Source organism: Chrysemys picta, chromosome 4 (assembly GCF_011386835.1).
Source record: "Chrysemys picta bellii isolate R12L10 chromosome 4, ASM1138683v2, whole genome shotgun sequence".
In the NCBI taxonomy this organism is placed as follows: domain Eukaryota; kingdom Metazoa; phylum Chordata; order Testudines; family Emydidae; genus Chrysemys; species Chrysemys picta.
The window spans coordinates 139390714-139415734 of NC_088794.1; the positions used below are offsets into that span (position 1 = coordinate 139390714).

The following is a 25021-nucleotide window of genomic DNA, read 5'->3' on the forward strand; positions in this document are numbered from 1 at the left end:
GCTACTTCATCTTAACCTTACAAATCATGTCACAGCCTTTGCCAGAATTCTGTCATCAGGCTGTCTTGACGCTGCATATGGGTTTTGATAATAATCACCCAGAAATGAAATGTACAAGGGCTGGGGTAATTGTGTTGAAGAGGCAACGGCACAAGCCCCAGTATATAACAAAGCAAGTCCTGTCTTTGTAAATTTAAGCTTTATAAAAATGCAAACTCGATAAATGTGAAATTGAAAAATACAATGCATCTAGACACCAGTGGAAGAACACATCTCCATGAGATTTAAATTCAAACTGAACAGGAGAATTCAAACCAATTGCAAGGTCTCTCAAGAAGAAGCACATTTTGCTCTGTGTAATAGACTTATGGTTACATCTGGCATGCACAGAAAGGTCTATTTCAGGATATGTCAAGGTTATAAATGCTAGCTTAGAGAAGGTCACCTTGAATACAATATACTCCAAAGACCTTTGGGTAGCTCACTGAGGGAAGATAAAAGCGTCCTACTTCATATAAAAAGATTCCCATATTTTTGCCAACACAGAGAGATTTTCCATCAGCAGAACTTCTAGTAATGTTCTGGAGGCAGCCTCAGCAGCTACCCATCACTTCAGAGCTGGTTTTTCTCTAAAGAGGGAGTATATGAAAATGGCACCTTCTTATTCAGCACATCTGCCCCAAGTGAGTATTCAGAGTCAGGTCTGGCCTTTTAGAGGAACAAACTCCGGTTATTTTACTGTCTTCAGCCCTGCGGAATTAGCACAGCTCTAGGATAGTGAAGTGGATTCTCCTCCAGCCCTCACATCACCAAAAGAATTGATAATTAAGTTCCTGTTGCAGGCCTACATGTGCAGCCGCATTCTCTCCTAATTATGCCACCAGTTACACCAGCATTCCTCAGATGTAACTAGGTTGTAGTTTGAGGGCAATTACTCACATCGTGGTAGCACTCAATGGCCCCAGTCAGGATCAGAGCTCCGTTGTGCTAGATGCCATACAAACATAAAGAGATAGTCCCTGCCCCAAACAACGTGGAATCTACTGTCAATCAAGATGCCACAAAGTGAGCATGACAATGGTAGGGAAAGGGGGCAAAGGAAGATGGGAGTAAGGGCTTGCCAACGTAGTGTTTTAGTCCTCACCAGAGGGGTGTAAATTTTACTCTGCAGTAGACTGGTTGCACATAGGCTGATGTGCACTAAAAGTTCCTAGTGCACGTTAACCTACTGCTCCTTGTAACATGAAACCAGTGCACCCCTCTGGTGTGGACCAAAGCAGTGTTACTGTGCAGACAAGCCTTAAGAGCAATATGAAGATTCTTTTTCCATAGTAAAGGTGAAAGAGACCTATCATCTGTTACACTGGCCCAGTGGGAGGAGCTAAGCTGATAGCAGCTTTGCTGATGAGGCACAATTCTGTGGGAGTTTTTCAGCAGCAACAGGTCACAGTTGCTGGAGCCCGATGGTCTTTCTCCAGCTTTTCAAAGGGCCGTAGGATCTGGTGATGACTGAACTGCATCTGGAAAAAAAATGGAACCACATCCTGAACTTTTGCTCGTCCCTCAAAATAAACCAGAAGCTTTTTTCAGGTGTGGATCACTCAGGTAAGTTCTCAATTCTCTCTCTCCACCAGCCCTTTTAAAGGGCCAAATCCTGAAACCCCGACTCAGCCAAGATGTCCTTTGGGCCATTACATGGGCACTGACAAGTCCCACTGGGCCAGATCCTGAGAACCTTTCCATTAAGCCTCATTTCCACACACTCACACTGAAGTAAATAAGTTTGCCTGTTTAAAGAGTGAGTAAAACTTAAGCGAGGACATGAGGATTTGGCCCACTGAAGTCAATGGAAATAGCCAGTATGCAGCGCCTCTCATGATCCAGCCCAATGGGAACTTTGCATCAGAACAGAGTGAAAACTGAAGTCCAAATTGCAAGCGTCTTAGTCATTCAGATTTTATTCTGTCTTTATTCAGGCAACTTCCTATGGAAGGCAATGAGTGTTTTCCTAGGTATGGGCCGAATAAGAACCAAAAGGGCCTCCCTGGCCCGTGAAATGTAAAAACCTGCTGTTCCTGGGGGTTGAGAGCTTTTTTCCAATAAGCTCGTAGAAAGGAAGTCTTGTCTGCACTCCCGCAGATCTTAATGTGATTTTTCACAGGCTGCACTTATCAGAAGCCTAGAAGGGTAATGAGAGCTGAGCTCACTCCATGTTTATTAAATCATCTCTGAAGGAACGTCCTGATGCTTCAGTCATTTCTCCTAAAAATCAAGAATAGAGAACAATTTTATCCTTCTTCCAAAACCCAGTAAGTTGCACGTTCGCCTGACCAAGCTCAGCTCTCACAGGAAAGGCTTTTGCCATGGACAGAAAGGAGCTTAGTATGTCAGTGACTGCCAGCTGTGAGCAGCATTCACTTTCCACTTAGCCAAGGACAGCTGAAGTCCTACAGGCAGCAATGAGTCTGGACTGCAGGCTTGGGCCCTCAGCAAGTGTGGCAGTTCCACCCACAGAGCTCCAGAGACACTGAGAAAAAGATACAGTTGTCTTCTGCAGATTTTATTTGGCTCTTCAATGCACATTCCAGTAGCAACTACCACAGTGAGTATACCCAAAATTCCTCATACCCCCTTACCGAGTTTCCTCTGAGTGTTCTGCTGAGGCTGCTAGGTCTCATTGGTGCCAGCACCTGCAATGGCCTGTGCATCTTTGAGCATCCTCAACCCATGCTGACTTCTGTGGGAGTTGAGGATGCATGGGGCAACCGAGAAGGTGCTTGGCTTCTTGCAGGACCAGGCCTTAATGGGAGTGCAGGGTGTTCAAAAACAACAAGGAGTCTGGTGGCACCTTAAAGACTAACAGATTTATTTGGGCATAAGCTTTCGTGAGTTAAAACCTCACTTCTTCGGATGCCACAGTCGCTTGTGGGAACAGAACCCCCAAGGAACACATGGGCAGGTAAAAGTGCTCCACCTAAAATTTTGCCACCTTCGCCAGTGAGATCATGTCACATCTTCTTTTTTCACCATTGTTCATTTCTCTGTATCACTTAGGCTTGGTCTACACTACTCGCCTGAATCGGTGGGTAGAAATCGACCTCTCGGGGATCGATTTATCACGTCCCGTCGGGACGCGACAATCAATCCCCGAATCGACGCTCTTACTCCACCAACGGAGGTGGGAGTAAGCGCCGTCGACGGGAAGCCGCAGAGGTCAATTTGGCCGCCATCCCTACAGCGGGGTAAGTCGGCTGCGATACGTCGAATTCAGCTACGCTATTCACGTAGCTGAATTTGCGTATCTTAAATCGACCAGCTCCCCTCCCCCCGCCCCCCCCCCGTAGTGAAGACCTGCCCTTACAGAGATGGAGGGGGGGGAATGCCACAGAAAAGTGGATGGTAGATCATCATTGACAACTGCTTCTCTGTAGTAGCATCTGATGGAATCCGCCCCAGGAATCTGGAACTAGACCATGGGGCACCAGTATAACTGGTCCCTCGCTGTACTTGGCCTTTGTGCCCAGTGGTTCCATGCTGTTCACAGACTCAATAGCTAAGTCCAAGCCATTCCCTTGACCCACCCATCAGCACCTCTATGGGCCTCTGCACAACATGCACAGGTCTGTTCCCTTTGAGTGGCTGAGCCACAGCAATTGCATTGCATTTGGGACATTCCCTGGGTCTGGGAGCATTTCCCCTTAATCAACAGGTTAACCTATCCCCAGGCAGAGTTCAGAAAAAAGTGCCACTAGGGAGATTGAGAGAGAGCAGCAGCATGTTTTAAATATGCATCTAAATAATCATAATGTCTCCTTAACCAGTGCTTCTGTTTTCGATGCCAAACTTCTCTGTCACACCTAGCCACTGTTTACATTCACTCCTCCCCCACCCCACCGCCAGCCAGCCCCAAGTTAGGATTTTTGACAAAGAAAACATTTCTGCTCAGGACACATGGAAAATCCTTTCCTATCACCTATGCAAATTCAGGATTTTTCCACACATTTCACATGTCCCCCTTGAGCTTAACTGCCACCAAATTTGACTGATAAAAGGTGACAGCTCTATTGTATTAATTCCCCAAGAAAATGAAAAGAGTCTCTCATGCCTTTCACGTAAAACATGTTACAAGTCTCAGAGTTTGGGGGGGGGGGTGTTAAATCTGGCTTTATTCTGCATAAAATGTTGCCATCTAGTTGAGTATTCCCAAGATAAGAAGATATTCTTGTAAAATAAATCGTACAATTGCAGTTCCTTCTATCCCTGTTTTTTATATTATACATACATGTAAGGCCAAGTTGCCTATGTCCCAGTCTTTGGCTCATCCAATGAAATCGCTGCCTGTTACTGTTCCAGTCTAAAGGACTTAGCTACGTCTTCACTGTTAAGGTGACATCACTGGACCTAATCACATCAGCCACGCCATCAGGGGCTCATTCACCGGCACATCTATTAATGTGATATATGCCATCATGTGCCAGCAATGCCCCTCTGCCATGTACTTTGGCCAAACCGGACAGTCTCTACGCAAAAGAATAAACAGACTTAAATCTGATATCAGAAATCATAACACTCAAAAACCAGTAGGAGAACACTTCAACCTCTCTGGCCACTCAGTAACAGACCTGAAGGTGGCAATTTTGCAACAGAAAGACTTCAAAAACAGACTCCAGTGAGAAACTGCTGAGCTTGAATTGATTTGCAAATTATATACCATTAACTCTGACTTGAATAGAGACTGGGAATGGCTGAGTCATTACACTACTTGAATCTATTTCCTTATGATAACTATCCTTACACCTCTTGTCAACTGTCTGTAATTGACCATCTTGATTATCACTACAAAAGTTTTTTTCCTGCTGATAACAGGCCATCTTAATTAATTAGCCTCTTAGAGCTGGTATGGCATCTTCTCTGTATGTATATATATACTCTTCTTATATGTTCCATTCTATGCATCCAATGAAATGGGCTGTAGGCCACGAAAGCTTATGCTCAAATAAATTCGTTAGTCTCTAAGGTGCCACAAGTACTCGTGTTCTTTTTACGGATACAGACTAACACGGCTGCTACTCTGAAAACTGTTAAGGTGAGTTTTTACAGCAAGATAGCTATACAATCCTAGTGGAGACAAGGCACAGGTAGTTTTTACCTCAGTGAAGCTAGCTGAGGTAAATCCCAAATTGGGCAGAGCATATAGTGTTGAGCTCAACTAGCTAATTGGAGGTAAAAACTTCCTGTGCCTTGCCTTCATTAGGATTTTACAGCCAGAGAGCCAACTCAAGTTAGTTACTTCATTGTAAAAAACCAGCCTTTTTTTAGCAGTGAAGACGTAGGCTTAGGCCTTTAGCTAAGTCAACGTAGTAGAGATCTGTGCTTTGGAGCTAGATAGCGTGGGTTCAGTCCTTGCTGGTGACTTACCTAGGAAGTCCTTATGTACATACCTATACGTAGATATTAAGGCCAGAAAGGATCATTATAATCATCTGGTCTGACCTGTATAACAAAGTCCATTGAATTTTACTCAATGATTCCTGCATCGAGCCAACGACTTATGACTGAACTAGAGTATCTCTTTTAGAAAGACATCCAATCTTGAGTTAAAAACTCCATATATCACTTTCTATTTTCATCACTGAACTCTCTTGTGTTGTCTCATGAAATGGATACACAGCCCTGATCTTTTCTTAAACAGAAAAAGTTTCCCAGCGTCTGAAACTTTCATCTCCAAATTGCCATGCTGCGTGATGCAGAATTAAACCAAAATAAAAACCTAAAACTTAAGATACCACATCCTATAATTGTATCTTTCTTTCAGTGACATTCTGTTTGCCTCCTATCCCCTCCTTCCTCGAAGTCCTCTGCTGCTAGCACCCTTACAGATGCTTCTTACAGCTTAAACACCAGCCTGATATCAACTAATTACACTGATCTATCTGAAGTTTCTCCAGATAACAATAATTCTCTACAAACACTGTCATTTGATCTCACATGTGTGAAGTCTTTTCCTAACAGACTTTTGCAATAGAAGTGCCCCCATCATGCACTCTTCATGCAGGCAACACTCCCATTTCACCGTGAGATGGTCATGAACAGGGAGGGCACGATCAGAACCTTCAGTACAGAAAGTGATTTGTTCACAACACTGACTTCTAATCTGGCCAACCAAAACTATGCCCAGGCAGTGGAGAAATGTAAAGGAACCAATCCTCCTATGTTTCATTAGAATCACTAGCTCACATCTGGTTAACCCTCATTGTTTGGGTCCAGTTTACATTCTAAACATTGAAAAAAATGCACCTTCCCCCTCCCTCCCTAAAACTTTGTGGACTTGATTCTCCATTGTCCTGCACCTTGTGTGATCATTTACACGTGTACAAAGCGAATGCAATTTGGAAAAGATTTACATTCCTTTTGCGCTGGTATAAATGGCCACACAAGATGCACGACAATGGAGATCCAGTAGTTGGATATGGTGCTGCGTTAGCAGCCTCAGACACTGAAACCATTGTATTTGGGCCTGATTCGTAGTCCACTGATGTCCATGGAAATCTTTCCATGACTGAAATAAGCTTTGGATCAAGCTCTTTATCCCCAGAATAAGCATAGGACAGGTAGAGATAATGTAGATTCCTCCCCAGCACCCAACCAATGCCAAGAAATCAGCCCTATTGATAATAGGTTTCTGTAATAAAAATAAGAGGTGCCTAAAGCAGCCAATATTGTCCCTTTCCAGGCACAAAGTAAGGAGAGAACATCCCATCGCTTAGAAGCGGTTAGAGGAATGGCAGAAACAGTAGGTGGAGGATACCCACAGCTAACATTAGAAAGCAGGATATGGGAACGTCTCTTGACATTTAGCATGTTAGTGGAGCTAGATGTATTTTGCTAGGTTTCATGCCAGCTACCACAACTTAAAGACTTTTCGCTGAGTCGGGCAGAGGAAGCTTGGCACCAAGATCAGAGAGAGGCTGGTGATCGCACAGATCTGCGAGCCTGGAGCACTCTCTCTTGTGAGAGGCTCTTGCCCAAAAATTCCACATGGGCCTTTTACTTCAGGATGGGATCCAAAGCTAACTGCAGTCATTTAGAGTCTTTCCAATAACTTCAGTGGGCTTTTGTAGCCGGTCCTTCCTTAAGACATTAACCTGTATTCTCCAGCAGTAGGAAACAGCATCGCATCAGGTCAGGGGAACCTAGGGGGAAAGTAAGTCAAAGATGGGTATCCAGCTAAATGGATAATGTCACTTCAACACCCTTCTGTGGTGCAACATCATGAACTGTTTGCTGTAGGAGACGGGGACTCTAACACTGTTTAGCAATTAGTTCCTCAAACCATATGAAAGATTGTTGTCATCCCCCATTATATAAAAAAAGTTTTAGAACAGGTTTTCAATATCTTTTCAGGCACAAGAGACAAAATGAGAGGGGCCTATGATAATGGGCAGTGCCAGGAAGGCAAATTGGGAGTGCCTTTGACTCCCTCATAATGTGCTAGAATAGATGACATGCAACGAAGTTAAAAGGTGACACGTTTAAAACGTATTACTACTGCCCTCCACACACGCACACACAATGCACGGAGGGTTGTGGTGTTACCATCTAGCCTGTCACCCAGGTGTCCCCCAGCTCGTGGATCTGAGTCCCCTCCCTCATCCTGTCGCATGCATTCAGATGCTATGGTCATGGAGAGAGTGGGAAAGTAATGCTGTATGAAACTAACAGCCCTCTCTCCTCTTTGTTGGAACCTCCTCCTCTGAACTTCCTGGACACCCAAATCACTCCCCTCAAGTCCATAAAAAACTCAGCTGCCAAAACACTCCTCGCCTGCCAAGCTGAGCATCGCCCCCTAGCAAGAATTGCAGGTGCCTAGTAAAGAGCAGCAAGCTTATATTGGTGCCATCACCATTGATTTCCAGGATGGCCGTTTCAATTACATTTCCACTCTCGCTCAGTACTTATATGGCCCTATCACCAGCGTATGGGAATGCAGATGGGTAGATGTGTGGAGCCCTGCGCGGATACAAATTTATACCCACGAATATAAATGGGTATCCGCGGAACCGCAGGGCTCTCCTGGGAACCACAGCGGCAAAAGGAGCGGAACGTGGGACCACCGCTCCTAGGAGCCAGCACCTCGCACCAGCAGCTCCTCTGGCGCGGCTGTACCAGCCCAGCCCACTGGGGTGGGCACCAGACTAACTGGCAGCTGTCCCTGATCGCGCTCTTATATTCAAGCAGCGCGCACGCCCCCAGACAGGAGACGCAGACAGCTGCGTGGAAGGAATAGGGGCGGGGTTGCCATGCCGGAGGAACTGCAATGGGCTTACATTTTAGCAAGGGAGGTTTAGGTTGGACATTAGGAAAAATTTCCTAACTGTCAGGGTGGTTAAGCACGGGAATAAATTGCCTAGGGAGGTTGTGGGATCTCCATCAATGGAGCGTTTTAAGAGCAGGTTAGACAAACACCTGTCAGGAATGTTCTGGATAATACGTAGTCCTGCTATGAGTGCAGGGGACTGGACTAGATGACCTCTCGAGGTCCCCTCCAGTCCTATGATTCTATGACAACCTTCACTCACCATTAGTGATGGGTAGCCTCAAAAGATTCAGAGCCCCCAGAATTTTGGATAATGAACCAAAACTTACCTGAATTATTCAAACATCTGGCTCTCCCAAATTGGACATGGGAAGTAGAGTGGGTTAACAGAGGGGGCACTGATGTGGGATTCAGGAGGCCTAGATTCTATTCTTGGCTTTGGCTCTGACTTACTGAGTAACCTGTGGCAAGCCATTTCACCTAGGTTTCCCCTCCTATTCCTTGCCTACTTAAATTCTAAACTCTTAGGTTAGGATAGGGACTGTCTCTTACTATATTTGAACAGTGCCTAGCAAAATGAGGCCCTGATTTCAGGTGGGGCTGTTCAGCGTTACTGTAATACAAGTAAATAATAATACTCAAGAGCACAGGTTTCCAATGAGATCGCTGGTAGAGCAATTAATCTCAGCCTCCAGTAGTGCTGGAATTGCCACAAGAACAGACTCTCCACCTATGAATTTATAGCAAACAAAAGCTATGTTTAGTGACTGCTAAAGCTGCAGCAGCACACTCCTCAGTCACCCCAAACTGTAAAAGAGTAGACACAAGAGGTTGAGTGGAAAGTCTTAGGCATTCCTTTCCACCTTCATATTTCCTGCAACAATGTCGATAACACACTTCATGAGGCACTTAGTTCTATCTCCAGCAGATACGTAAAGCCTGTATAAACCCCAGCTTCATCAAACTTGCACTCTAGTGCAAAACCTTAACAGTGATCTCAGATGCTTTTATATCAGTTACATCGACAAATCAGTACGTCCGATTGTCGCCCATTCCATGCCCTTGGGAAGTTATTTTGCCTTCTGAGGTGACTGTCATGATGGACAGTGGCTCTTCTCTAACTGTCTTCTAATTGTGGTTCATGGCTTTAGTTGATAATAAATTGCACTGGAATTTAACGAGGACATAAAAGTGGTGAAGATTTGAACTCTGGTCTTTGCTTTTTCAGCTCAGGGAACTTACCTACAGACAACAGGGGTATTTGGGGAATTAATGTCTCTCTTGTTTTGTTAGCCTCACCCAGAAGCTAACAACAGGCTTCACACCATGGCAGATATTCTATAGACAAACACTGATGTATAACTGACATGGCAGGAATCCACATGTGAGAGCCAAAATATGGCCAGGGAACAGCTGTTCCAGAGTGTTTTTGATTTCTTGCACAAGGAGTACAAAGAAAAGTGAGACAATCCAGTGGGGAAGGGGGGAAAATCACCCCAAAGGGTTTGTTTTTGAACATTTTTTTTATTCCATCTGTATCAGTTCATTTTTCATCAAGCTACTATGAAAAATTCACATGGTGCTCAAAGGCTATATCCTAGGTTTTGGATTTTTGCCATATCAATGAGACCTTTACAAAATGAAGGTTTAAATCTCCAGTTAAAACTTATCTCTGTAATGAAACCTTAATTTCGGCATAGCTACCACTGCCCCACAATACTGCATCAATCACTGTACTACCTAAGCACCAAAGAAAGGAAGTTTACATTCACTATGGTAACCTTGGTGGGGTATTTAAGCTCTTTTGCTTCCATCTGTAATTGGGAATATAAAAGTGCTCAAAAATTAAAAGTGATTTCTTTGAGCCTGAAAAAAATATTTGATTTGAATGCTGAGTAAAGGCTTAGAATGTTACTTATTTTTTCTGGCTTATTCATCCCTTGGCAGTATGGGCCAGGGTCTCCACTGTGTTACACTACTTCTGTGCTATGGTAGCTCCATTGACTTCACTAGAATAAGATTGACGTACCAGTGGAGATACAGGCCCTACCTGTCGGCACTGTGTTTGAATTGATGAAGATGACTTATAGGCAAAAGATCCTATGTGTCTCATTACCATCCACTGAGCCATCCGGTCACCCAACTCTGATGTTGCAAAAACTTCTCAAATACTTTCTACACGGGACTCTAATGAGTTGCATCCTCCTGCTTGAACAAGGTGTTATTTCCTGCAGCTGAAGTGATAGTTCATTGGCCTTGAGGAAATGAGCAGTGCCCACTAGTTTTTATGAGCCACCATTTATTTTCAATACCATAGCTATCATGCAGGAAGTCATTTACTATTAACTTATGCAAAGCAGTGTCACCATTACTGGCAGTACATAGAAAGTTAGCACCAGAAGGCCTGATGTATTTCAGTGGTCAGAATTGAGCTTAATCCAAACTATACATTGATCCTCCTAATATAGGCATGACTACAGAGCAGCGTTTTGCTTCTTCCAAACTATTAAGACACACAGCTGATCCATGTGTCGAAGAAGGCACGGGACTCAGACTAGAACATTGCCACACATTTTGTGACAGAGACAACTAATCAGTCATCTGCTACAAGCCAATGCACCTATTTGAAAATACACCCCCATGTCAGTCATCAGAGGTCTCTTGGCACATCTGTAGAACTGCCCTTCTAAGAGAACATCCATTTTTTGATATTTCGATCTGAGTCAGCTACAGGCATGAGTCTGATGGTGTCTGGAAACCACTTTACATGGCAACCTCAGCCTGTTAGGTGTAGCTGTAATTGAGCCTTTGTTACCAATTCAGTAACCATCCCTGAAAACAGGGATGTTAAAATAGATGATGTTGCTGAAGACAGATGATGAACAAGAAAGTCATTAGCCTCCTGTTTATGAGTAGGGCCCTATCAAATTCCCAGCCATAAAGGACACATCACGGACTATGAAATCTAGTCTTTTGTGTACTTTTACCCTATACTATACAGATTTCACAGGGAGACCAGCGTTTCTCAAATTGGGGGTCCTGACTCAAAAGGGAGTTGCAGGGGAGTCACAAGGTTATTTTAGGGGGGTTGCGGTATTGCCACCCTTTCTTCTGCGCTGCCTTCAGAGCTGGGCAACTGGAGAGCGGTGGCTGTTGACCGGGAGCCCAGCTCTGAAGGCAGTGCTGCCACCACCAGCAGCGCAGAAGTAAGGGTGGCATGGCAATACCATACCATGCCATCCTTACTTCTGCGCTGCTACTATCAGTAGCTCTGCCTTCGGAGCTGGGCTTCCAGCCAGCAACCACCGCTCTCCAGCTGCCCAGCTCTGAAGGCAAGGCGGCCACCAGCAGCAGCGCAGAAGAAAGGGTAGCAATACTGCCACCCCCCACACAATAACCTTGTGACCCCCCACAACTTCTTTTTGGGTCAGGATCCCTACAATTACAACACCGTGAAATTTCAGATTTTAATAGCTGAAATCATTAAATTTACTATTTTTAAAAATCTGTCACCATGAAATGGACCAAAATGGACCATGAATTTCCTATTTATGAGCAAGGGCCTGCCTACCATGCATGTTTGCCTGGAAGAATGCCTACCCTGATAATAATGGGTCCAACGTCTCCCTACTAGCTTTAGCCAGCTGCGATGGACACGGTTTCTCTGAGGGAGGTGGTGGAATCTCCTTCCTTAGAGGTTTTTAAGGTCAGGTTTGACAAAGCCCTGGCTGGGATGATTTAGTTGGGGATTGGTCCTGCTTTGAGCAGGGGGTTGGACTAGATGACCTCCTGAGGTCCCTTCCAACCCTGATATTCTATGATTCTGTCAGGTGGATGGTCACAATTTTCCAAGGAAACCTAAAACTGAAGTGAAAACATGAGAATGTCAGCTATTGTAAGTGGTAGAGTTATTCTCCAACTCTAAGCGGGTCAAAATGGCTGCACTCCCATTGATTGGGGGAACTTTAGCGAGAGACACTAACACTGCATTTACACTTTATATCATTCCTGCCAAAGACTCATGGTGAAAGTGTCTCCTCTATGTAACTTTCATTTCCTGCATGGATCTAGAGCAGGGGTGGGCAAACTTTTTGGGCCGAGGGCCACATTGGGTGGGGAAATTGTATGCAGGGCCGGAGCAGGGGGTTGGGATGCGGTGTGCAGGAAGGGGCTCAGGGCAAGGGATTGGGGCAGAGGAGGGGTGGAGGGTGCATGAGGGGGCTCAGGGAAGGGAGTGAGGGGTGCAGGAGAGGCACAGAGTGCAGGAGGGGGCTTAGGGCAGGGGTGCAGGAGGGATGCGGACTGCGGGAGGGGGCTCAGGGCAGGGGGTTGGGGTGCAGAAGGGGTGCGAGGTGTGGCAGGGGGCTCAGGGCAGGGATTGGGGTGCAGGAGGGGTGTGGGGTGCGGCAGGGGGCTCAGGGCAGAGGGTTGGGGTGCAGGGTGCAGCAGGGAGCTCAGAGCAGGGGGTTGGGGTGCACAGGGGTGCAGGGTGCAGCAGGGAGCTCAGGGCAGGGGGTTGGGGTGCAGGAGGGGTGCGAGGTGCAGGCAGGGGGCTTAGGGCAGGGAGTTGGGGGGAGGGGTGCAGGAGGGGTTCGGGCTCCGGGGTGTCAGCGGTGTGCACCGGGACCAGGGCAGGCTCCCTGCATGCCTGCCCTGACCCACTCTGCGCAGCTCCAGGAAGTGCTGTGGCCCCTGGGGAAGGGGAAGCGGAGGGCTCCACGTACGCTGCCCTTGCCGCGTCTCCAGGTACCTCCTCTGAAGCTCCCATTGGCCGTGGTTCCCTGTTCCCGGCCAATGGGAGCTGCGGGGGGCGGTGCCTGGAGGCAAGGACAATGCATGGAGCCCTCTGCCCCCCGCCGGGGGCCGCAGGGACATGGTGCCGGCCTCTTCTGAGAGCGGCGCGGGGGGCAATCCCCTGGGCCGGATCCAAAGCCCTGAGGGGCTGGATCTGGCCCGCGGGACATAGTTTGCCCACCCCTGATCTAGCGGCTGTCATTCTTTCTGCAGCCCACCTGCTGGAACACAGCCCTCTTATTTCACCTCTCCACGTTTTCAGAGGGAGAGCTGTACCTGGGGGTGGGAGTGGCTCTCGGATAGGATTAACAGGGAGCAGAATAGTGCCAAGCTTCCATGTTTGTGACCTGTACCGTGTGCATGTTCCATTTTCTAAAATCTACAATTCCCCCTTGTAGCTAACTTCCTGCAGATGGTCAGTCGGAGGAGCAGGAAAGCCTGGGCCCTCCCTACACTCTGGGATCCAGCTTAGTAACCCAAAGCCATGAAATGGCTGCCCCCGTTCCTCAGACCACTTCCTATATTGGCGGTCCTTCCCTAAACCTCTCTTGCCAAGTCCCCCACAGGCACTGTTCCCAGCTCCTTTTGTACAGTAAGCCATGCTTCATGGTGAGTTCCCCAGACCAACATTATCCTCTCCAGATCCTGTCGGTAGCCCATCGCTAACCCTCCTCTCTGGCCCTTTAACAGTGATCATCAAATACTTTCATCAGCTTTATCCAGTGTTTTGAGCAACAGCGTCTCACTCACTTCTCATCCTTTTTTCCTAGTGAGCTAATAGAGTTTTACCTTTTTCTCATCTTTATCCCCCATTGTCAGCTCTTTATATAGACTCAGTTCTTGCTTCCCCTACTTATATGCTTGTCAAGGTTGATATACAGGAGTATCACATGCTGCTGAGCAGCAGGGCAGTGCAAGCCATGGATCTGATCGCAATGTAGCACCAGAACATCCTCTATGTGAGAGAGCATAGGCGCCAATTCCGTGGGTGCTCCGGTGCTGGAGAACCCATGGGGAAAAATTAGTCTGTGCTCTGCACCCACCGGCAGCCATGCTCCCCTCCCCCCTGCCCCACCTCCTCCTCCCCCCCAAGCATGCCGTGTCCACGCTCCTCCACGTACCTCCCAGCGTTTCCCGCTCGGCCGCTGCCAAACAGCTGTTTGGCAGCATTAGCACACTCCGGGACGGGGGGAAGGAGCGGGAATGTGGCGCGCTCAGAGGAGGAGGCGGGGATTTGGGAAGGAGTTGGAATATTGGCAGGGAGGGAACAGAGTTGGGGCAGGAACTTTGGGGAAGGGGTTGGAATGGGGGTGGGGGAAGGGGTGGAGTGGGGTCAGGGCTGGGGCTAGAGGGGGTGGGTCGAGCACTCACAGGAAAGAGGGGAAGTCGGCACCTATGTGAAAGAGGAGGGAGAACAGTCACCCTGTGACTTGTCCAGCATTCTAGCAGAATATACAGACATATTTCAAAGAAATGGGCATGTTCAAGTTAGAAACAGACCCTCAGCTGCAGTTCAACGAGACTACCAAAATGCAATGTTGCATTAGCCCTGGGGCAGCCACTGAAGAAGGACAGGCAAGACTGCAAAGAAGAGGGATCATTACACTCATTGAAATTAGCACCGAGTGGATCAGCAGCCTAGTAGTGGTGAGAAAACCTTCAGGTAAATTGAGGATCTGCATTAATCCAAAACCACTGATCAAGGCATTAAAAGAAGTCACTACCCATTACCAACAATTGAAGATATACTACCTGATTTTTCCTGGGCAAAAGCATTCCCTGTTTGTGATGTCAAGAATAGGTTCTAGCATACTGAGCTAGATTAGGTTTTTTGAAGAACAAGTCAGACAAACACCTGTCAGGAATGATCAAGTTATTACTTAGTCCTGCCTTGAGTGCAGGGAACAGAACAAGGAGCAATGGTCTCAAGTTGCAGTGGGGGAGGTCTAGGCTGGATATTAGGAAACACTATTTCACTAGGAGGGTGGGGAAGCACTGGAATGGGTTACCTAGAGAGGTGGTGGAATCTCCATCCTTAGAGGTTTTTAAGGCCCGGCTTGACAAAGCCTTGGCTGGGATGATTTAGTTGGGGTTGGTCCTGCTTTGAGCAGGGGGTTAGACTAGATGACCTCCTGAGGTCTTTTCCAACCCTAATCTTCTATGAGTCTATCACTGGACTAGATGGCGTATTGAGATCCCTTCCAGTCCTATGCTTCTATGGGCATTGCCCAAAAGTGTTCCAGTGTAAACTGAATCAGGCACTAGAAGAACTTCCAAGCATATCTGCCATGAGAGTAACACCACCTGCTGGGGACAATCATGACCTGGGAGAGATGAGTCAGGATTAGGAGCTCACAAGGCTTTTGCAGGAATCCCAGCTATTTACATCAGTGACAGATAGTTTCTGCATACATTAAATCCATTTATCACCTGTGCAGATACTTCTCGGGATCTCCCTTCGCTCAGAGCCCTGGTGATCTGGGACTTACAGCTCTTCTCATTCCAGCTGAGAGATCACTTTGGGTTTGGGACTCGGAAATCCTGCTCAGGGGAGAGATAACAGGTGAGACAAGGGTTTGACAGTTATTCTGAGACAGGCTGTTTCCAGACATTCTGGGTGGGTAGGTGGCCAGCCTTGTATTAACCAAATGGATGGAAAATACGTTCCTGGAGACACTTCGGAATATTCAGATGTTTCCTGGGAGGTAGGCAGGCAGTCCCCCCACCCCCCAACCCCCCACAGGAGATTCAGGGATCTTCACACACAGGAGTTTAGACTCTGGCACAACAGGTGTGCAACCACTTTGTCCTTTCCTAAACCTGCTGAGACCAGAGCCCCCTACTACCAGATGAGAGATGGGCAGTGTGTGCAAGATGGGATTTTGTTGGACAGGGACTGAGCAGTAATCCCAGCAGATTTAAGAGCTGACATCAGGAGACAGATACGTACTTCACAACTGGTTGTACAAGCATGCCCGAGAGGATCCATAGAGTGTATCTACTGACAGCTCTGAGTGTCCAATTGAGAGCATACATGAAACAGTATAAGATGTGCAAAGACTATAGTGATTGACAACAGAAGGAGCCTCTACATCCTCATGAAATCCCAACCTGACCCAGGAGAAAGGTCAGCACAGACCTGGTCACCTGGTCACTTTTAATGACAGGAACTACACGGTCAGAATAGATTACTGCTCCGATTTCTGGGAAGTGGACAGTCTGTAGGACACTCAGGCAAGAACTGGGATCAGGAAACCGAAGGCACATAGCTTAGATACGCTATACTCAGACAAAAGCCACAATACACTGCAGCAGGGTTAAAATGATTCAGCATCAAATAGAAATTTGACCACAAGATGTCTTCCCCTGGATACCCACAAAGTAACAGGAAGGCGGAGCCAACAGTAAAGGTGGCCAAGAGCCTGGTGGCAAAGGTAAAACAGACAAGAATGGAACCCTACCTGGCAATGGTGGACTATCACTATAAACACTCCCAGGGACCGCAGCACTGAGACTGATGGACTGGAGAACCAAAACTCTGCTTCCCATAAGGGGTAGTTTGCTGCGGCCCAGTGGAGGAATGATGGACAGGACACAGAAGAAGTTAAGAGAATGGCAAGTTAAGCAGGCACTTTGCTACAACAGAGGAGCCAAGAATCTGAGGCTACTATGAACAGATGCACATGATGGATCCAACCACCGAATAGCCGCACAAAGCAATGGCAAAAGGCAGCAGTCCAAGCTGCAGCAGGCCACAGATCATACGAGGGTAGCTACAGACTCAGGACACCAGTGGTTGTGAAACCAAAGACAACTGGGGAGCAGTGGCAGAGAGATGGCAGACCCGGACAGAGAGGGGAAAAGCCATGATCAAGAGATATAGACAAAACCTCAGCCTTAAGCAGGCCTGATGTAGGAGAGTCAGAAGAAATGAGGTATATGAGCAATAGAGAGGACCATCCAATAGGGATACCACCCAACAGAATGAAGGTAGCAACAGGGTGGAAGCACGTCCCCCACCAATAGCAACAACACAAACAAGAAGTCAGAGACTGGTTCGAAGACCAACACACTTGAGACTTTGAGGCCTAACAAGCTGCAATGGGATAGCAGTCAAGGCCAGGTCTCCAGAGTGAGCTATGTACTAGTGACATCCGGCCCTAGCAGGCCAAACAGTTGCATAAAAGACACAACAAAAAGATTGTTGAAAGGAAAGATGATGGAATTTGGAGAGAGGAGCACAGGTTGCAGGAGGGAAGAGTTTGGAGGAAGTCAGTCTATGTGCATATGGCTGGAATGCTAACTGAAGTTGCAGCATCTCTGTACAGAATTCTCTTAATAAAGAGCCAGTTTAGTTTTACAAGCATGGGGTCCTTTCATGTTATTACCTGGCATGTGGTATATGCAACATCTAGAGGTCTCCAATGCAAATACTAACCCAGCCCAGCCCTACTTACTTTTTAAAGTCTAATGAGAGCACAGCACAAACTGGTATTGCTGCTTCTTAAGCATGCACTTCAAAGAGGCCAGGACAAACAAAATTCTCTCAGAAATGTGTGAGGAAAATGCAAACTACCTGGTAAGCCAAAAAAAAGTCAGAGAAACTGGAAAAGTGATTTATGGAACTTTCCTGCAAAAGAAACTCGTGTCTATGAAGTAAACAATCAAGTATTAAAGCTGGAAAGTGGCACCAGGGGTAGGAGGACTGCAGTAGCTGTATGACCCCCAGGAGAAACCAGACTGCAGAAAACTGATAAATCACATTAGAGAAAAGAGCCAAGGTCCAAATGAACAGATGGCGTCACTGAAAGGAGTAGAGCATTTGAGGGTGAAAGAAAAGGGCTCTGCACTCCTCATATTTCCAGGTGATAGGAGAGAGAGCAACAGACGTCATGAGCAAACAAGATTACAATAGCTGGGCTTTGGGCCACATTAACAATGGGGCCTGCGTAAATGCAGCACACACAAATCGCCGTATCTGAGAAAAACACATTGCTTTTTTGATGAAGACAGAAATCTGACAATGAAAACTCCCCGGCTACACAAACAGGGAGCCCAGCACATCCTACTGCTATTACAGCAAACAGGAGCTACACAAAAGAAGGGTGCACAAAAGCCACAAGTCACTTCTTTAAAATTATCTGCGGCTCATGACGTGGCATCCTCCACTAGAGAGAGCTGGGGCAGACCTCTTTGCTAGGCAGGGTCCCCTTTACAAAAAAAAAAAAAAAAGGTTATGTTTCAAGGCTTGCTAGGCTGCTGAGCCCACACGCTCCAATACCACAGTGATAAGCACGGTTTAAAAAACAAAACAAAAGACTAGACTAGAATAGAAAGTGGGCTTCTGAAAGCTCATGAGGGATGGACAAAGTGGTCCAGATAAAGGCCCATGTGCCCACACAAGCACAGTAAGCTTCCTTGAGGTTCTGGCATGTTCGTACAAGAGCTCGTGACACTTCCCACCCATCTCACCCTCCTGAGGGAAGCTGGTGAAAGTCCAGCCATTCCCCAGTACTCCCTATCCCCAGGTGTCTCTCTCAATTTCCCTTCCTTCCACAGGTCTCCGTAGACGCACAGTCCCCATCTCCTTGCCTTATGGTGCCTTTTGTGGAGAGTTCCAGAATCCCATCCACGTAGGTATTCATGTTGTGCCCATCACCCCATCATCCAAGTGCCTTCACACCCACACACGAATGCCTTCAGGAGACAGCTGGCTTCCTCTATATCTGCAGGGAGGAGTCAACAGGGTTGCCATCTGTCTAACCATACAAACTCAAACATCCTTGCCCCTCCCCTTCCCCGGGGCCATGCCGCTGCCCTGCCCCTTCTCTGAGGCCCCATTCCCCGCTCACTCCATTCCCCCTCCCTTAGTCGCTTGCTCTCCCCAACCCTCACTCACTTTCACCGGGCTGGGGCAGGGGGTTGGGGTGCAGGAAGTGATGCAGGCTCTGGGCTGGGGGGTGTGGCTGAGTGGTTTGGAGTGCAGGAGGGGGGCTCTGGGCTGAGCCTGGGGCAGGGGGTTGGGGTGCAGGAAGTGATGCAGGCTGGGGGGTGGGGCCGAGGGGTTTGGAGTGCAGGAGGGGGGCTCTGGGCTGAGCCTGGGGCAGGGGGTTGGGGTGCAGGAAGTGATGCAGGCTCTGGGCTGGGGGGTGGGGCCGAGGGGTTTGGAGTGCAGGAGGGGGGCTCTGGGCTGAGCCTGGGGCAGGGGGTTGGGGTGCAGGAGGGGGTTCAGGGTGTGGGCTCTGTGAGGGAGTTTGGGTGAGAGAGGGGGCTCAGGGCTGGGGCAGGGAGTTGGGGTGTGGGAGGGTGTTCAGGGTGTGGGCTCTGGGAGGAAGTTTGGGTGCAGGAGGTGGCTGGGGGTTGGGGTATGGGAGGGGTGCGGGCTCCGGCTGGGCAGTGCTTACCTCAGGCGGCTCCCCGAAGCGGCCGGCATGTCCCTGTGGATCCTAGGCTCAGCGGAAGCCAGGCGGCTCCACGTGCTGCCCCTGCCTGCAGGCACCACCCCCGCAACTCCCATTAGCTGCAGTTCGTGGCCAATGGGAGCTGCAGAGTCCACACTCGGGACAGGGACAGTGCACAAAGACCCCCTGGCCACCCCTGCGCCTAGAGGAGCTGGACGTGACGGCCACTTCCAGGAGCCACGCGGAGCCAGGGCTGGTAGGGAGCCTGCCTTAGCCCCACTGTGCCGCCAACCAGACTTTTGGCCTATTAAAATCTCCCAGATTGTTTTCAATAGCAACCAACAGATTGAGGCCAATTCCAGGAGACTCCCGGCCAATTCAGGAAGGTTGGCAACCCTGGGAGTCAACCTAGTGAGTCCTTTCCTCCCACCCAATGGCAAGTCAAGCATCTTCTGGGAGAGTGACCAGCACGCCCATTTCTTCTGCAGCAGGACCCAGAAACACTCCTCCAGCCTTGCTCTGTCACTGCTGTTCGACATGAGCCCCTCAACACTCTGAAGCTGAGACACCCACAATGCACTGGGTCAGCCTTGACTCTTTTAAATTAAAAAGGTCTATTATATCAATATGTGTGTGTTATACACTACATTGTAAATGGCCCTGACAACACAGGATGGCATAGGAGCGCTACACAAATACAGCAGAAGGAATGTTTATCGGGGAGCGGGGGCAGAAGAGGGAGGGAAGCAAGACAGCTTGGGGGGAAAAAAATCCTGAGGATGATGGTCCAGGAGGCTCTGAGTAATCCTACCCATCTGTGAGGTATGCACAGGAAACAAAGGGTGAGCTAGTGCCAAGTGAAGAGCTTTCGTCTAAGTACTTTAGTTCAAAGTCAGGTGTTCCACTTCATAGCTAAATGAGGACATTAGTAATGATATTCACAACCGCAGTCACGCAACAAAGCTGCTGCAGCAACAGTGTCGGCTTTTATTCCACTCTGTGGAAATCCAAGGCCTGATTCTCATTTACATTAAGGCCCATTTACATCTCCCTAGCAGTGTAAACTGGCCTTAAAGCGGGTGTAAATTATAGTCCCATCCCTTTTAAAGCCCGTTTACACTGCCAGAGTTGTGTAAAGAGGAATCCAATCCACTAAGGACCTATGTAACAGAGGTTTGTGTGATGGATTCACTTTTCCACAAGAAACTAGATTTCTGGGGGTTCTAATGTTATCATCATAAAGTACAAGGCCATGTGACAATTTTCTTAACGGGATGTCAGTGGTTGTGTTATAGTTTGTAACTTAGCATCACATAAATATAATCCACAAACTCTCTTTTAAACATACGGCTAGATCCCCAACTGGTGTAAAACAGCATAGCTCAGTGGAGTTAGTCTGGTTTACACCAGCTGAGTACCTGGCCCTTAATGTTTTCAAACTGAATTTGGTTGGTTTTTTTCCCCATTTATGCAATATGGGCCTGATCTAAAACCCAATGAGTCTTTCCACTGGGTTCAATGGGCTTTGGCTCAGGCTCTATGTGACTACTAGTAAATGGATAGAATTTGATTATATCCAGGTTCTGCTTTACTCTCTTTTTCTCTCTCTCCAGGAACTTCAGTGTGAATGTCTTTCACTGGCTAACTCCCTCACCCCCAAGATATGGCTTTCTTATGAAGCAGTATAATCTGTTTCAGGGGAGCCCACTAATGGAACTTCCCTCAGACAACAAAGACTTTTCAGGTTGAACATCTTGGTGACCTGCCCGTACAGCTCATTAACCCCATGTAATCCCACTAGCCATATTCTGCCTTCCGATATGTGGGTTGCAAAGTGTGTCAGATGTGGCTCATGGATTTGGCACAGAGATGTCCCAAATACTGTATGCTTGCATAAATGTGTGACAGTGTGTGGTGGAGGATTAGGTTAACATGGATTTGGGTCACCTGAAGGGAGCATCCCTTGCTTACGTATGGACAGGGTGGTCACACGATAAACAGACTGGTTACGTGACTAACAGCTGAAACATGTAAACAGAGCCTTCTTTAATTAAAATACTAGTTGCCACTTTTTGGAAGCACTCCCAGAAGAGCAATAAGTTAACTGCAGAGAAAACAGAAGCACAACACACTTCAACTCTCCTTTATATTTATCAACTCCCTTAAAGATAATCTTGTTTATGATTTTATATATATAATCATACTTCACTTGTGACAGGCTAGAAAAGGAAAAGTTCAGCAGGAGAAAAAGAAAGGTTAGAACTCAAACAGCCATTCATTTCAATTCATAATTAAACAGAGGGAACAATGTACCGCTTATTAGGACGACATCTTCCCCGAGAAAACATCTGCAAAACAAACTCACCTTTTATGGGATGCATGTTTCTTGAGCACACATCTGTACCTCAGAGTAAATGCTAACAATGTTCATGTGTCAGTCATTATGGTAACATGATTTTCTTTTTCATCACACCGGCCTAATGCCTAAACTAGTTTGGAATTGTCAATACTGCAATTGCTTCTGTCATTTTCAAAATTAGCCTAAGTTGGGTTGGTTTGTTTCTTTTTTCTCCACACACAAATGTGGCTTCTTTCATTAATTATTTGGGTCTTTAATGTACAAAAGACAGAAGGAAACTTACAGGATCATATTAAACAACTGAAAATGGGAAACGTAAGAATGATGCATATTGCTTCCATTATGTGGGAGGCATGGAATAATTATATACTGAATGAGAGCAAGGTTATAACAGATGTGCATGATGAAACACAAAGGCAGCAAGAGAATATTACTATTGGAATGTGCCCTGGAGTCCATACAGATTCAGTACACACCATATAACTAGAGATAGGTCTGAACCAAAATCCCAGGCCTAAACACCTCTGAACTATGAAGTAGGAAGATTGAAATCCAAACCACAATCCGGATCTAGATTTCATGGTGGCCTGAGATCTCTCTAATGGGCCAAACTAAAAGGCTGGAAATTAACAATCCTGAATTTTAGGAGAGTTTGAAATTTGGATCTGAATTTTGCAGCTTGATCCCCTCTCTATATATAACTATAATTTACTATCTGACTATGTTGAAACATACAAATAGACTGTTTCTACCACTAGAGCATATATAGAGTGGGATGTTCAGAGACACTCATCATTGTGCTAACTGTGCTCTCATTGAAGTTAATAATAAACCTACCCGATATGTGACGACTCTAAATGCACTGCATTTATATAGCTCTTCAGTATAAGTATATCGCTATAAATGCATTGTAATCATGTGCATGTGAAAAGATCTATATTAGAGATTGTCAGGAATTTTCTGTCAAAGTGGTTTTTTGTTATTTTGTTTTAGAAAATGCATCTTTTTCAAAATCAAAATTTAATTTCGATTTTGCTGAAAATTTTTCATTTTCTATCAAGGAAAACTGAAACAAAACATTTCATTTTGTCTTGGTTCAAACATTAATCTATCTCTCCCTGAGCTGCCACAGTTGCTGATGGGAATTGTAGTTTGGGTGGTTCATGCCCCCATGGACTGAGCTCCTGGGCTGGACAATATCTCCCATGTTGTATCACATTTTCCCCTCTGGTTGAACTGCCGCAGTCCATCATGGGATTATGTGACCACAGTGCATTATGGGAGAAGTAGTCTGGCTGGGGAGCCCAGCTCCTAGAGAAGAAGGCACTTTAACTACAACTCTATGAGGCACCACCCCAGTTGAGGGAGAGGTTAATGTTGAACCAAGCTTCAATGAAATGTTTCAATTTGGTTCGACAAACCAAACCAAAACATTCTTACTTGGAAATGACAAAAAACATTTCCTTTCAATTGGAAGTGTCAAAACAAAACATGTTGACATTTTCAAATCCAAATTCTTCTGAACTTTCTACTCTGTGAAAAATGGTAATATTTTCATGTTTTGTGTCCGAATTTGGAATGAAAACAAATTTATAACTAGCAGAATTTCCTGTGACACAGAAATTCCAATTTCTGACCAGCTCTTTATATATCAGAGGTCCCCAAACTTTGGGGTGCCCCCCCGCCCCCCGGGGAGAGGCATAGGAACTTGGGGGCAGTGTGTGGTGGGGCCCGGGCCAGCCCCCACGGGGAATGGGGAGAGAGCTCCACCCAGCCCCGCTATGCCCCCAGCCAAAGCTCCACTCCACCCCCTTCTCCACCCTTAGCCCAGCTCCAGCCCCATCTGCAGCTCCACTCTGCCGCCTCCTCCACACACACCCCCCAGCCCAGCTCTGCCCTCATTCCCTCTCCATCCCCAGGCCTGCTCCAGCCCCAGCCGCAGCTCCTCTCCCATCCCCAGTTCTACCCCCAGCTCCGCCTTCAGCCCAACCTCCTCTGCTGAGCCAACCGTGCAGCAATGGAGAGGGGGCACGGATAGATTCCATTACCGGTAAGGGGGAGATGACTGGAAAAGTTTGGGTACCACTGATATACGTGTACACACACACACACACACACTGCACTGGCAGGGAGTGTACTGTATAGGGCTGTAAGTACACTGCTTCCCCTTTCCATTTTTTTTAATTAAATAACAGACGTGGGGCAATTCCAAGTGGAAGCAACTTTTCTATTTCTCCTGCTGGGTAATATTTCCCCAGTTGCTCCTTAGCTTAGTCAGACATTTCTGGTGATTCATGGTGTGGGACCAGGAGCCACTATAGATTTTTACATGAATATGTTCCTTATTTTCTGCATGGGATTCCTCTGTCTCATAAGCACCTTTGGTCTGTCCCCTCAGTGCAAAATTAATATATATTAAGAATGAAAAAAAGCATGAAGGAACAAAAGCTTATTGTGTTATATACTACCCCTTAATAACACTTTACCTTCGGAGATAACTATTTTTCATTAGCTGAATGGTAACAGTATATGATGGTGATTAAGTTTAATGGGGCTGAGACCAAGGTGGAGAAGATAAAGTTACAATTGAGACTCTGCTATATGAGCAAGAACTGCGCCTGCTTGGAGCAGCACTTTGATGGCAAGCAGCACTGCTTCTAACTTAAATGACACTTCATTAAATGAAATTTTGAATGTATTAAAAACTAAGACTACTTGTGATTGGGGCTCCATTCACCACGCTGGTGCCCCCTGCTGGCCATCTTGGGAATTAGTGGCACAGGTTGGTACGCCCTTTCCCGATGGTGCCTCGCCCACCGTCACATCTGCTCTCTGACCCGCATCACTCCTGGGACTGCAGCATCCTGTTTGTGACACGGCCATCCGGCCATGTCACCATTTGTGCTCCCCACTTCTCGGGTTTAGTATTGCAGTCCAACTGTCCAGCCACATCTCCAGTAGTGAGTGCGGGGACCTGCGCCTGCCCCACTACTCCAGTCCAGGCCTTGACCCAGGGACCCTCTGAATCACAGTCACTTACTGCATTCCTTTGCCTCGACTTGCCTGGGCCACTTCCTGGCAGCCACAGCACCCTACTCAGTCCCAGCAAATGAAAATCAGAACTGTTCACCATGGTGCATTTTGTCTGTT

The 25021-nt window shown here is 46.9% G+C and overlaps 1 long non-coding RNA gene across 2 annotated transcripts in view; it reads left to right on the forward strand.

Moving 5' to 3' along the window:
* The window catches only part of LOC112059503 (uncharacterized), a 35989-nt gene extending 11422 nt beyond the window's left edge, over nucleotides 1–24567 (forward strand). The window contains exons 2-5 of one of the 2 annotated variants that reach the window (XR_010600796.1): nucleotides 15550–15674; nucleotides 18671–18744; nucleotides 19834–20095; nucleotides 21126–24567. This is a non-coding gene — a long non-coding RNA (uncharacterized LOC112059503). The remainder of the gene's footprint in view (nucleotides 1–15549; nucleotides 15675–18670; nucleotides 18745–19833; nucleotides 20096–21125) is intronic. The other variant, XR_010600795.1, reaches the window with a different exon arrangement.
* Nucleotides 24568–25021: the final 454 nt, after the last annotated feature.